Source organism: Bidens hawaiensis, unplaced genomic scaffold (assembly GCF_021521415.1).
Source record: "Bidens hawaiensis isolate Kalapana, Puna unplaced genomic scaffold, B.hawaiensis_p1.1 tig00006131_1, whole genome shotgun sequence".
In the NCBI taxonomy this organism is placed as follows: Eukaryota; Viridiplantae; Streptophyta; class Magnoliopsida; order Asterales; family Asteraceae; genus Bidens; species Bidens hawaiensis.
The window spans coordinates 716,087-731,594 of record NW_027491408.1 but is presented as its reverse complement, the minus strand read 5'-3'; positions in this window follow the sequence as shown (position 1 = coordinate 731,594).

Genomic DNA, 15,508 nt, shown 5'->3' with positions numbered 1-15,508 from the left:
AATCTTACGTGTTCTCTTGTCTCTACATACAAACCATCCTTGAATATCATCAACAGATGGATCAGGCTTCGAACCAAACCTTGTGTCAACGCTCTTGCCCTTTGAGACTTTCTCCAACTGATCTTCGGCTTCTTTGACGTTTTCTTCAGTAAATACAGGAGCACCTTGATCAACATATGATCGTTGAAATAGATCAGTGTATTCCTCAGCCGTCACGTCCTCAATCTCGACCTCCTCATCTTCATAAATAAATGACGTGTTCATTTGAATCATTGGATCATTCAAGATTTCCTCGTCATTCTCAACCACCACATCTTTCTCAGTCTCTAGCACCTTCAGCTCATCTTCATTCAAACCCAGCAGTATAGAGATCTGCTCTCGTGTTAAGGACCGTTCCACAAACTCTCCCACTTCTATTTCATCAGCATTCACAATGCTTCTGATTACCCCTGTACCATCAATAAATATAACAGTATTAGCCTTTATCGACTCAATTGGCTTAGCATTCGTCGAGTCTTGATCAACGACCAACTGTTTGTCAAAATTACCAGCAACCCCGCTCGTACCTGCACCGGAGGATGAACCGTGAGTTTGTTTCGTCTCATTTCCCCCTTGCACCTGACTCATCTGGATCTTCATCATCATTTCTGAGCTTCTTTAGTTCATCTTCTTTACATGTAAGCTGTAGAATCATGTCATCTTATTCTTTTATCTTCACCCCCTGAGACGTAACAATATCACGAAGGGCTTTGGTCTCTCTTTGGCAGAAAGAGGCATAGCTCAACAGCTTTCTTTGATTGTCCGTCATACGTTCTTGAGTCAGATGGTCAGCACCCATTTGATTTTCATAAAGATGAAGTAAGATCAAGACCATATTCATTTGTTGATCATGTGTCATAGCATGAAACGATGGAGGGATCGACTGAACGGGACCTTGAGGATGATTAAGCCTCATAAATGAAATATCCATAGGCGGTGGTGGCATCATCGTCGGTGTTGGTGAAACCACCGATGTTGCAGTCGTAGGTCTTGGAAATGTAGATAAAACAGATTGCGGAATCATACCAAGCCTAGGATCAGATGTGAGTGTGGTCGTCAGTGTGAGTTCTGGGGTGTTAGTAGTAAGCGGCACCACCGGTCTTTCATATGCTCCAACTTCAATACATTATTTCGGAGTGTTGGATCGATTACCAAATCACGAATCGCATCCTGAACAAGCAGTTGGATAAATCGTGGATACATTAAGAATTTCTTACGTAGATTCACTACAATACAATTCTCTTTGAGATGATTGAAGATGATCATCTCCGAGAAGTTGAAAGGTTTGTTCAGACCTAATGCGACGAATGCCAATTGAAGCATGATACAGCGTTCATCAAAACCACCTTTCCGTCCACCAAGGCAATGTTTAAGAACAAGTAATAAGTACTTGTATGTGGGACACAAGTACGCCTTGTTATACATGGACATCTCAAGATCACCGGCGTAGAATAATCGGCCAAATAACCCCCTAATCAGCTCTTTATCAAATTCACTCGGATCATCCGTAGTGTCACCAAACCTCAACACTCGTTGGATATCCTTGGCTGATATCACAACCGGTCTTTCATTCACCACAACAGCAATATGATTTTTCATCTCCACATATCTAGCAGTGTTCCAGAATTGACGGATAATGCTTAATGGAACCTTCGGATTTGCTGTGACAGCATAGTTGATACGTGAGCGTCGAATAAAAGCCAGCATCTCTCCAAAAATATCTTCATCAGCAAAGTTTGTACCAACAAAAGCACAAATGTTATGCTTTTTGTCGTACGGGAGTAATGGAAGATCTTGTTCTTGTTGTTGTTGTTGTTGTCAGCCATAACTAATAATAAATAAATCCAAGACTTAGTAAAATGATCAATAAATAATATTAATATAAGTAAAAATTTTATTTTATAATACTTGATAATGTCATTCATTAATAAGCTAATTTGTTACAACAAACATATGTTAAGTTATCACGAACTGACTAATTCGTGATCAAGTAAATTATACGAATTAGTCATAACGAATCAAGATTAAAAGGATGACGAATTAAAGGGCGAATGGAATTTGATTTGTTATCAATTAGTCATAATGGATTTTGATTCGTTAAGCCTTGGTAACGAATTGAACACAAATTAGTTTCAATTCGTTATCCTATGATGAATGGTCACGAATAAAACTTTCTGTTTGACTAGTTATTGTCAAAGTCAAAATTAGCAAGAACACGAACAGTCAAAGATTGAGACTGATTCAATTCTCACATAATCGACGATGTAAATCCAATCAAATGACCCTAAGGATCTTGGAAATACAGCGAAACACGATTCGTGTTGTCCAGTTGGATTAAAAACATGGTTTAACTTACGTAAAATGCATGTTATAAGTATAACTTAGAACCGATGACATAAACGATGAATTAAACCTGGAAATGTTCATCAAAACTGACAAAAAAAAATTGCATTTGAAACCCCTTACCTTGCGATTCAGAATTGATGATCAAAATAGGGTTTCGTTAAGGTTGAGTTTTTCTGAAAAATTTGGCCAGAGTGCCTTTGCTTATTGTGAAGAAAGTGAATAGTGAAACAAGTGGGTTTCACGAATCCATATAAGTAATATCTTGACACCGTTTCCAAAGTGACGAATTGTCTGATTCGTTTAAATTTGAAATAACGAATTAGTCGATTCGTTATCTTCATCGTTACACGTGGCAAACGAATTTAAAATTAATTTATTAATAAATAACACAAATAAATAATGAATTGGTATTAATTCGTGTTTAGTTCGTGCCTTTAATTCGTTAAGTAATGTATAACGAATTAAATCATTAATTACAGAGTGGCGGAAGCGAATTAGGTTAACGAATTGAAATGTAATTCGTTGTAAGTGACCCCAATTCGTTATTCATAAATAACTAACTAGATTTAATTAATTTTAAATTAAATAAATAAATCAGTTAAATAAATGAATATTTAAAATAATAAATAAATCAACGAAATCCCGTATCCCGATGATCAAATACTTTAACAACCTTTACCCAATGTGATAAATTGTAATACCTTAACGTGTTTTACGTTCAAAAACACATAACTTAAAAATGATTAAATAATATGTAAAAGGAAAAATAAAATCTTTTTGGTATTTTGCATTTTTGTTTCAAGATATTTAAAGGTAAAATATCCAAAAATAAAACATAAGACAGAAAAAAAATATATTTGTGTTTTTGTATGTTTTTCAAAAGCAGTACATATTTTAGGATTTTTGACAAGTTTAAGCAGAGAATCATATGACCAAATTGTCCTTCCATCACAGTTTTATATTTCAGCGATATTATGACTGGCGTTAAGTCGGTCATTGATATTGTTGTCAACTTAAATCTTATAACAAACTTTCAAGCGTTTCTGTGATATGATTAAATGTTCAATTAGAGCACAGAATATCAGAAACTATCAGCGTCTAAGCTCGGTTCAAGCTTAATTTGATTTTTACCGTATCACCCCAGCTTGACTTAAACCATTATATTGTTGGTCAAAATTTGAATATATAAAAATTTTTGAGCAATGCATTAAGTTTCCTTTACTATGAGTGAGTATGCACGAGTCCATCTGTTGGCTTACATGCATTGTATCCCCTGGGGTCCGTTTCTTACTGGTATTGAGACACGCACAAGGGAGGAATAGATGTATGACTAACAACAAATTTTGATCAAGTCAGTAGTTTAAATTTGTACGAGGTACAACAGTGATCAAGTTTAATGACTTTGGGTTTGCTCTAAGAGCGAATGAAATATTCATGTATATGAATACCTAGATGGTTAAGCCGCATAAAGACTCGCAGTGTCAAGAATCCTAACGCTTGTTATTTGCTTTATTTTATTTTTGGTGATCAAACAAATATAAGGCTTGAGCATGATAGGCTATTACATTTCTGCCATCCTTACCGAGATTTTTGTTAGAGACTAACACCTCTTTCAATTTGGAATATATTTATGTTTATATCACATACTTTACTCTAACAACTTGTTTAAGACCTATCAATGCACCAATGTAATTAAGCATTCAGTCTTTTAAGCTTATTTCTTGCTAGATATGGGACCAGATGATCAATGTATTATAATTTTCTCTTTTTGCTTCAAAACTCAATTTTGAGGAGCATAATTAATAAAAATTCAATCGCCACAGTCACTTTCAGTCGATAGATTAATGGCTATCCTATCAATCTACAAGTAGATAATAGGACTAAAACATGCAAGCATGTTCCACAAACTTTAATAAATGACATACTTTTCAGCGAGAGAATAAAATAAAACACATAACAATCGCCCCAACTACATTCCATTGTCAGGTAAATGGCTATCCTGAATTTTTACTAGTAAACATCAGGACCAAACATATACACGTATATGTCCTTCAAATGTAAGTAATTGACATAATTTTCAGCGAAACTATGCAAATTTTTTTTTGGGTTTTCTCTTTACATACCTAAAACACAATCTTTTTGTCTTTTTTGAGTTTTATAAAACAAAATAAAACTTCACAATGTTTTTGGTTTTTTGGATTTTTCTATACAAACAGAAAAACACAATATTTTTGGTTTTTCAAAATTTTTAATGTTTTTGGATTTTCAGAATATTTTAAACAGGAAAACACAATATTTTTGACTTTTTCAAAATTTTCAATGTTTTTGGGGTTTTATCTATACAAACTGAAAATACAACATTTTTGTAGTATCTATTTCACCCCCAAAATCCAAAACAAAATAAAATAAAAGAAAAATAAACCGAGAATAAAGATAATTATCCTTGTTTCAGGATATCAGCAAGGGTTTTTAATCCATTTAAACCAAGCAAAAAGTTAAAACGAGTTTTGTCAAATGCCTTGGTAAATAGATCGGCTTTTTGAAAATCGATATGTACTTTCTCAAGATCAATTAACTTCTTTTCAAAACAATCTCGTATGAAATGATATCAAATTTCGATATGTTTCATTTTAGAGTGTTGTACGGGATTTTTGGTTATGCTAATGGCAACAGAGTTATCAATTAAAATTGGAGTAGTAAGAAACTTCAAACCGTAGTCGCGCAGATGTTGTTAGATCCATAAAACCTGTGAACAGCAACTCGAGGCTGCCACATATTCTGCTTCAGCGGTTGAAGTGGAGACCGTTGTTTGTTTCTTACACTGCCAGGAAACAAGCCGGCTTCCGAAGAATTGACACCCTGCAGTAGTCGATTTGAAATTGATCTTGCACCCTCCATTGTCTGAGTCAGAAAATGCGGTGAGTTCAAAGTTATCGTCCTTGGAGTACCATAACCCGATGTGAGGATTACCCCTCAGATATTGAAGAATACGCTTGACCGCTGCTAGGTGAGTCATTCGGGGACTTGTTTGGTACCTAGCACATAAATAAACTGCGAAAATTATTTCAGGTCAATAAGCAGTAAGATACATTAAGAAACCAATCATTGCTCGATAAAGGGTAGGATCGAATGTATCCTCAAATTCATCCGGTGATAAATTGTGACCAACGAAGAGAGGAGTTGAAGGGATTTTTCTGGCAGTTATCTTGAATTGGCTCAAGACATCGCTCACGTACTAAGTCTGGTGAACGAAGATTCCTTTCTCTGACTGATGAACCTGCAACCCTAAAAAGCAGTTCATCTCTCCCATCGAGCTCATTTCGAACTTTGTTTGCATTGACTTCTCGAAATCCTTACATAACTTGTCATTTGTTGACCCAAAGATAATGTCATCGACATATATCTGAACAAGGAGAAGATCATCACCAATATTCTTATAAAATAAAGTGCAGTCTACGGTCCCTCTCTTGAAGCCGTTATCAGTCAGATGGTCGGCAAGCGTGCCATACCAAGCTCTCGGGGCTTGTGTAAACCATACAGGGCCTTGTTTAAGCGGTAAACTCGGTCCGGATAATCAGGATCTCCAAAACCAGGAGGTTGTAAAACAAACACTTACTCATTTAATTTGCCGTTGAGAAAAGCACTTTTCACATCCATTTGATAAACTTTAATATTCTTGTAAGCCGCATAATCCAGAAAGATTCGTATAGCTTCCAATCTTGCAACTAGAGCATATACCTCAGTGTAGTCTATACCCTCTTGCTGATGGAAACCTTGCACCACTAACCATGCTTTGTTTCTCACGATTAGCCCACGATCGTCCTTTTTACATTTAAATACCCACTTAGTCAGAATTGGCTTCTTGACTCTAGTAGGTTTATCTATAAGATCCCATACACCCAGTCGGTTAAACTGTTGCAATTCCTCTTGCATTGCTTCTACCCAAGAAGGATCATTAAGTGCCATACGAGTCATTTTTGGATCTACTTGGGATAGAAAGCAAGTGTATTTGACAAGATTTACAATTCCAGAAGAATGTAAATCCGCATAAGCACACAATACATTATTCTCACTCGAATTAGCAACTTGATGACGTGTTTGCACACCCACATCAAGTTCCCCAATGATCTTGTCCTTTGGATGATAATTATGAATCCTAAGAGTGGGATTCTCAGGAACAACAACATTGTCTGTTAAATTAGTGAGATTCTCCTCAGCATCATGAGACGATTCACCAATCTCATGTGTTTCAGGAAATGGAACCGAGGAAGAATCAACAAAATGACCATCATTAGATGAAATAGAAATTACATCAGATGTATCAGGAAGATCATCTTATGAAGAATCAACATAAACCGAACTAGAAGATCTTGGAGGTAAGAATTGATCTTCTAAATATGCACGAACCAAATCTTCATCCTGTTGGTTCTCCATATGAGTAAAAGAATTAAATAAACACTCATAATCAAACATCCAATCGGGACCTTTTCCTTGGGAAGGTGTTGTGTACCTTTGACAATCAACATGGTACCACTCCTCTACACAACCCGAGGTAAAGTTAAATACTCTCTTCTTAGGTGATGCGTAACTCAAGAAATAACCTTCAATAGCTTTTTCTTTGAATTTTCCCGCATCTTTCTTCAACATAGTACAAGGACAACCAAATGGTTCCAAGTACTTTAAATTAGGTTTTCTCTTGTTTAGAAGCTCATAACTCGTCTTTTGAAGCTTCTTCACAGTCAAAATATGATTGAGTGTATAGCAAGCAGTATTCACAGCCTTGTTCCAGAATTGAACAGGAAGCTTAGAATATGCAAGCATAGTTCTTGCTGCTTCAATCAACGTTCTGTTTTTCCTTTCAGCCACCCCATTCTGTTGTGATACATAAGGAGCACTATATTCTAGATGAATTCCCTTTTTAACACAAAATAAATCCAACACATTGTTTCTAAACTCCGTACCATTATCACTTTGAATACGTCTCACTTTCAGTTTGTATAGTGATTCGATCTTGGTGATTAAGTTTTGAACCAGAATGGGTGTCTGATCTTTTGAACTCATAAATAAACCCATGAATATCTTGAATAGTCATCAGTGACGACTAAACAATACCAATCCCCAACGATACTCACACGATTCACAGGATCGAACAAATCCATACGAAGTCGTTCTAATGGAGTGTCAATGGTATTGATTAACTTAGTTGGGTGTGACTTCTTTTTCTGTTTGCCCTTTTTGCAAGCAACACAATGGTCGGATAATTTAAAGTGCTTCAAGGAAACACCTTCGACCAAGTTATTAGTCATTAAATAATTCATTTTCCTAACATGAATATGTCCCATCCTTCTGTGCCAGAGAATCGTGTCCTTTTCAGTTGCCTTAGAAACAAAACACGTTTGCACAGAAGTTGATACTTTAGAAGACATGTTCAACACATAAATATCATTCGATCGAGGGGATCGCATGACAACCATGTCCTCGGAAATGACGTATCCCGGTTTTAGAATCAGACATTCTTTATCAATAAATACGGTAGTGTATTTCTTATCACAAATTGTGACACACTTAATAAATTATGATCACCCTTATCACAATAGTTAACTTTTTCAAATCTGATACTCCCATTCGACACATCACCCTCTTTTGTGATCATACCTCCCGAATTTCCAGCAAACACAACATACTCTCGTATATTTTTCACATTTGTTAAAAGATCAATGTTGCCAGTAATGTGACGAGAGCATCCACTATCCATAATCCAGTTTTCACCAGAAATGGTCTTGGATGAGCCCTACACACGCAAAGAAAATGATTAGTTCAAAAAGGCAGCCCAGGCCTTAGTCTTGGGCACCTCTTGAGTTTATCTTGGAAGCTTAATATTAAGTGAATCTGAATGCTGTTTAGCCACTTGTGAGTATGTCACAAGTCTTTTTGAATTTCGTCGTAAGTAAGCAGCTTGAAAAATATTCGCGTTCACATTTTTGCAAATATGTTCAGTGGGTACAAATTTGGGCTTATCATAACTTACATTCTCGCTAATATGAATCGCCTTTCGAGGATTCACATATGAAAACATAATGTAAGTTTCATCATCAAACGACGTTGGTCGTATCAAAATCTCCTTGATCAAAGGAACGGGTTTGGATTGTTCCTTGATGAATGGATGAAGATGTTGAGATTTATTCAATCCACAGTTTCTAACAACATGACCATGTTCACCACAGAGAAAACATGTTCTCATGTCAACACGTTCATGTGATGGTTTAGTAGAAACATGTGCTGTTGAAGGTTGATGATAAAATCCAGCAATTGGACCCTTATCCAAGTCATCAAAAGTCACAGATTTCCGTTTCATATAAAAATCCAAATTCGAACAATTTGAAAAGCTTTGTAAAGAATCAGTTCCATTTGACTTTACAAACTGAACATATTTAGCAGATTTTATCAATGGATCTACCACTTTTGATGTCTTAGATTTCACAAACTTGTTTTCAAGGTCTTGTACCTTAGAGGTTTCACTCTGAAAGTCACTTTTAATCAATTGGGGTTTGATGATATCGAGTGGAATGTCTTTCACAGTGAACATTGTGCTTATTCCTTTAAGCTTAAACACACGGCCAGTTGATGGCTTCGAAGCGACAGGATTGATAAAACGCATCAAATCCTCATTAGAAATTTTAGGTTTTTCTGATATCTTGGCATTCACCGGTTTAACCTTAACTGGTTCCTCCTTTTTCACTTGAGTTGTATTTGAACCATACACAGCCTCCTCAAATTCATAAGGTTCACATAAAATGTGATTTGAACATGGAATGTCCTGATTTTTGTGTATAACTTCCGGTTCAAATACATCCTCGACAAGTACTTTTTCAACATTAGTTTCAACAAAGACCTTGTTGCTTTGAATATGAAGTTTTTGTGATGAAACTTGAGTATTCACATTGTCATTTTTAGAACTTTTAAGAATTGTGTCAACAACTAGTTCATTAACAACAATTTCTTCATTTCCAGCAAAAGGATTTGCTGTGTAATCATTGTGAAATGGTGGTGGTACTTTAACAAATCCCACACCTTTCTTTGAATCTTTTTGCTTAATTGATTCTTCAATAATTTCATTTAGTAAAAATGATGAATTTCTAAACTTGCCCAATTTAGTTTTCAATTCAAGAACCTCATTTTCAAGTGCAGTTATCTTAGAACGATGTTTCAAGATTTCTTGAAATTTTTGATCATTGGTTGTCATTTTGACTGACAACTCAACTTTAAGATCAAAATTACTAACAGACAATGCTTCAATTTTCTTCCTAGATCTCATTTGATATTCTAAAGATTGTCTATAAGTATCCTTAAGTGAAGTAATTTCTTTCACTAAAAAATCATTATGATTCTTCAATGTTTCTAACTTAGGCTTATTTTTCTCATAATCAACACAAGGAACAAAAGAACTGTTAGGACATGAAATGTCATGTGTATGTCCCCAGTTCTATCAGGATGGTTCGATATGAAAATAACGATCGTGAAACCAAGTTAACGGACTGAAAATGTCAAAAGAAACTGATTCGATCGAATCAGTGACTGATTCGATCGAACCAGGACTCATTCGATCGAATGAGATACTCATTCGATCGAATCAGTATACGATATATAAACGAAACTTAGGAAATTTCACAAGAGAGAGCACACATTACACACAGTCACGAACCTGCTACTGCCGAAAATCCTCTCTGCCCATCTTCGTCGTGTCGGTCTTTTCCTCCGTCCCTAGGTGTCAAACCGTCTTAGGAATCGTAACCGTGCGTTGTTGATCACCACCGAATCGCCGTGTTAGAGGATTCCGCACTCTAACACGTTGCCCCGTGAATCGTTGGGAAACCGTGTCCCGCACCGGTCCGACAAAGTGGTATCAGAGCCTTTGGTTCTTGATTCACGTTAGATTCGTGGTGAAATTCGTGTTTTTCTCGCGAAAATCGTAATTTTTGCCGGAAAATTCCGAATTTTTGGTGTTTTTGATCTTGGTGTTCGTCGTGTTCTTGTCAAAAACTGTTAAAATTGTCATATTTTGGTGTTTTGATCTTAGAATTGTGTGTTAAAAGTTCGAGTTTCGTCAAGAACGTTCTTCGCGTTCTTCGTGTTCTTCGTATTTTTGGTGGTTTTGATCCGTTTTTTGGTTGGTCTTAAGTTGTTTTTGTGTTAAAAGTCATATTTCGATCTTAATTTGCCTCTTGATCTTTCAAAATTCGTGTTTTTGATTCAAAATTCGAAAATCCGTCAAAATCTTCTAATTTTAGAATTTCCAGAAATTTCGATCGAACCAGTCTATTTTTGGAACTCATTCGATCGAATAGCCTTCCTATTCGATCGAACAAGTTTAAACTTTGACCGAATCAGTTTTTTCCCGCCGAGAATTACTCCTAGTTCATTCGATCGAACCAGATTTGTTCGATCCGCCGATTCGATCTTTGTCTTATTCGACTGTCAGAACCCGTTCGATTGAACCAGAAACTCTTTCGATCGAACCAGATTCACATTCGATCGAATAACTTTCAGAAGATCAGATCAGTATTTCAGAGAGACATTCGATCGAACCAGAACACATTCGATCGAATAGGTCACTCATCCGATCGAATCAAACCCATTCGATCAACAGTTCAACGTTAAAGCAAAGAAACAAAGATGGCTGCAAGTTCGAGTACCAACAAGAGGATTCAATCGATTCTCGAAAGTGATTCTGAATCGGGAAGCTATAACAAGCCACCAAAGCTAATGACTTTAAACGATTTTACAACCTGGAAGACAAGATTTCAAATTCATATAACAGGTGTAAATCCTGGACTTTGGGAAGCTGTCCAGACAACTTGGGTGCATCCAACGAATGATGATGGTGAGTCGTTGAGCTATTTTAGGCTATCTGAAGAACAAAAGATAGCCTTCGATGCTGAGAAGAAAGCCTTCTCCTTACTATCACAAGCACTCTCCAGTGATCTTTTTCATCAGTTTAACCAGTTTACTACAGCGTCAACTCTTTGGAACGCACTGGTTGAACGATGTGAAGGATCTGACTCACTTAGAGAAATTCACGCACGGGAGCTCAAGCGTGAATTTGATTTGTTTGGTCCAGAATCGGGAGAAGAGATTGAATCGTTACTGTCAAGATTCTATCATCTTATGTCAGAACTCAAGTCCTATAATGTCAAAACAACAGGGACTGAAAAGGTTAGATGTCTTGCTCAAGGACTTCCAACCAGCTGGAACACCTTCCTGACAGTAATGAGAAGAAGTCATCAGCTGGAGACGATTCTCCTGTCTGATTTTATTAAAGAAATCAGACAAGAAGAGGCTGAACTAAGAGCCTCCTCCAGAAAACCGAGATCAACTTCTGACAAATCACTCTACATGTCAAAACCTCCTATGTCAGATTCAACTGATCATGCTCCGATGAAGACCGCTTTTGTCTCCTCAACGTCAAATCAATCAAAGGGGACTGAAACGAGATCTTCCGTCCCACCATCAACTTCTGGAAACTCAAGTACTAACTCCGGACCCAAGTCAACGGAGAAAGCAACGTTGAATACTGAAGGCTTGGGAACAGTAACAGTGGAGGTTGCCAAAGAACACATGGCAACTCTAGGCACGATAATTGAGTCCTACAGTTTAATGGTGGCGGGTAAGCTAGGAAATAGTCATCTGGACAGTGATGACTATGAACAGCTTGACGAAGATGATATGGAACGCATAGACATTATGTGGGCTCTTGGCAGTGCGTTCCGAAGGGCCAGAAAGTGGACGAAGAAAACAGGTCAGGCCCTCTCAATAAACAACAAATCCAAGTTCAGCTTTGATAAAAACAAAGTAAAATGCTACAACTGTGGCGAACTTGGTCACTTTGCCAAGGAGTGTTCGAAGCCAAGAAGGGAAGGTCACCAATATCCCTTCCGAACCACTTCATCATCATCCACTCCTGCTGCAGCTGCTGCAACTGTCAACCTTGAGAGACAACTGGTCCCTCAAAATCAAACCGCAGCAAACAACGTCAACATCAACAATGAAACTGCTCTTGCAGTTCAAGGGGATGAAGGCGAGACATGGAACTTCAGCATCAACATGGCTGATGTCACAATAGTAGATGGAAACTCTGAAACCGAGTCTGTTGTTTCCTCGACCAATGAAGAATATATTGTCAATGAACCAGCTGCTGAAGTCCATGAAGAAGAACCTGAGGTTGAAGTGGTATCTTTGGAGATTAAGGAGGATCACGATAAAGAGTCAAATGTTCCTCAAATATCTCCATGTTCGACAATTCCCGCAGAGGCTGCTAAAGTTGAAGAAGTCAACGAAGTAGAGTCTAAAGCAACTTCTGCATCGTTTCTGGAAAAAGCTGGGAATCTTTGCTTTGCATTCATGGCAGAGACATCAAATGCCAAGGTAAGTTCTAACCCATCAACTCCCAAACCAGAAAATGTTAAATGTTTAAAATGTGAATTGTATGAACAAGAAATTCAATCTCTAAAAGAGAGAATTGAAGATCTCGAGGCTTACAAACAAGCAGCCTCAAGATCTTTAATGGAACTGACTGACGCGCTTGCACAGAATAAGGCTTGGAAGCAGAAAGAGTCTGCTTTTAAAGAAAAGATTGATAGCCTTAAGCGTCAGAACAAGGAACTTGAAATATGTGTTCTGAATCAACAAGATTCTATCAATTTTCACATAAATAAGAATAATGTTTTAAAAAAAGAATTGGAAAACTTGAAAGCTGATTTTGAATCATTGAATTTCAAATTAAAAAGTTACTCAAATTCATCTTATTTTTTAGAACACATCATTCCCGAGTTCCGAGGCAAAAAGGAAAAAGGCGTGGGATATAACTATGTCCCACCCCCGATCCTGAATCAATTTGCAAGCACACCAGGAGCTGTGCCGGATGATGAATCAAATGATTATATACCCGAGGACACAAACCAAATTTCTAAGTCTAAGGGAAAAGAAGTCATTGACCCGGCTCCTGAGTCCAAACAAAATGTTGTTGCCACAGACTTAGGTTCCACAACTAAGTCGGGCCCACCACCATCTAAGTCAAAGGCAACAACAACAAGAAATTCTCAGAAGAAAAAGTTTAATCCTAAATCTGAGAAAGTCTATGTGGAACATAGTACCCAGTTTGTAAAGGAGGGTAACGTTAATGAAAAACATAATTTCCCAAAACACCCTCCTAGACAAACTACACCCCAAAATGTCAAATCCAGGGGGTACTATGATAACAGACAAAACCAGAGTTATTTCTCTCCACCAAGTCAAAGGGGGAGAAACTACTGTTTTTCGTGTGGAGAGGTAGGGCATATAGCAAGATTTTGCTATAAGTACACGGATCCTAAGCAGTACATATCGACTCCGGATCCGAGGTATGCCAAGTCACCTCCTAGGAGGCGACCGACCATTGACGTTCAAGGTCAAGAACGGTTTCACACACCGAGGTCGGTTTCTCCTCGGAAACCTCAGCCAACCTCACCACACCAATCCCCAAACCCCTCAGATCCAAAGGTTTCCACTTCGACAAGTGAAACTCAGTCTTCAACCAGCTATCTCAAACATGTTGAGAAGAAGACTGACTTTTGGAAACCAAAGAAAACTAACACTGTTGATAACAACGTCAAATCTGAAAACAGTGTTAATGAGGGTAAATGGATTGAATTGTTCATTCGTGATGAAGATGGAAAACCTAAGACCGTAAGGGCTTGGGTTTCCAATGATATTTAAACCTTTTGTTTTTGTGTGCAGGTTGCTCTATATGATCCAAGATTCAACATGTGGATCATAGACTCAGGAGCTTCCAGGCACATGACTGGAAACATGAATCTCCTTTCAAGTGTCAGACAAATAAAAGGAGGTGCAGTTTCCTTTGCAGGAAATCAAGGAGGTTATATCACGGCCCAAGGAATTGTGTCTAATGGGCGAATTTCGTTTGAGAAAGTTAATTTCATCAAAGAGTTGGAGAACAACCTGTTGTCGATAAGTCAAATCTGCGACAAAGGTTTCAAAGTTATGTTTGACGACCGAGATTGCCACATCTTGGCTAAGGATTTCAACTTTCCTGAAGACAAGGTTTTAATGTCAGCTGCACGCCAGAGTGATCTCTACATTCTGGATATGGCTAAGGCAGGGTCATCGTCTCCAACGGCGACATGTTTTGTGTCCAAGGCATCCGAACGTGATACTGTCTTATGGCATAGACGGATGGGACACATAAATGTCAGGAACATGAACAAGCTTGTGCACAACAGACTAGTTGAGGGAGTTAATCTGAGAAGCTTTCGTCTCCCTGATTCGTGTGTGCAGTGCAAAGCAGGAAAGCAAATAAAAAGGTCCCACAAGTCTAAGAGTTTCCACTCGATTGATATTCCGTTGGAACTCCTTCATATGGATCTTTTTGGCCCAATAAGCGTCAAAAGTATCTCTGGGCACTCATACTGTCTAGTGGTTACTGATGAATATTCTAGATTCTCTTGGGTGTTTTTCTTGAAAGTAAAATCAGAAACGTTTGGATGTATACAACTGCTGGTTACAACTATTGAGTCTCAATACAATCTGAAGGTTCGAAGAATGCGGTCAGATAACGGTACAGAATTTAAAAATGCGAATGTTGAATATTTCTGCAAAGAAAAAGGGATCGTTCAGGAGTTCAGTGCTCCATATGTTCCACAAATGAACGGGGTTGCTGAAAGGAAAAATCGTACGTTAATCGAGACAGCAAGAACAATGTTAGCCGACTCAGTGTTACCTGTTACGTTTTGGAGTGAGGCAATTGCCAACGCCTGTTTCACATTAAATCGGGTAGGCATTGTCAAGCGCCACGGCAAGACAAGTTTCGAGCTTCTTCAACGACGAAGGCCTAACTTAGAGCACCTGGAACCATTCGGAGCTCTTTGCACGTTACTTAAAAGGCACGTTGATAATAAGTTCGAGGAGAAGATTATCAAGGGTTATTTTCTGGGTTACAGTGTACCTCTCAAAAGGGTCTTCAACAGAACAACAAAATTAGTTGAAGAATGGTACCATGTCGATGTTCAACGCTACACAGAACCAGCCAAGGGGACAGGAGAAGACTGGTTGTTTGATTATGACAAATTGT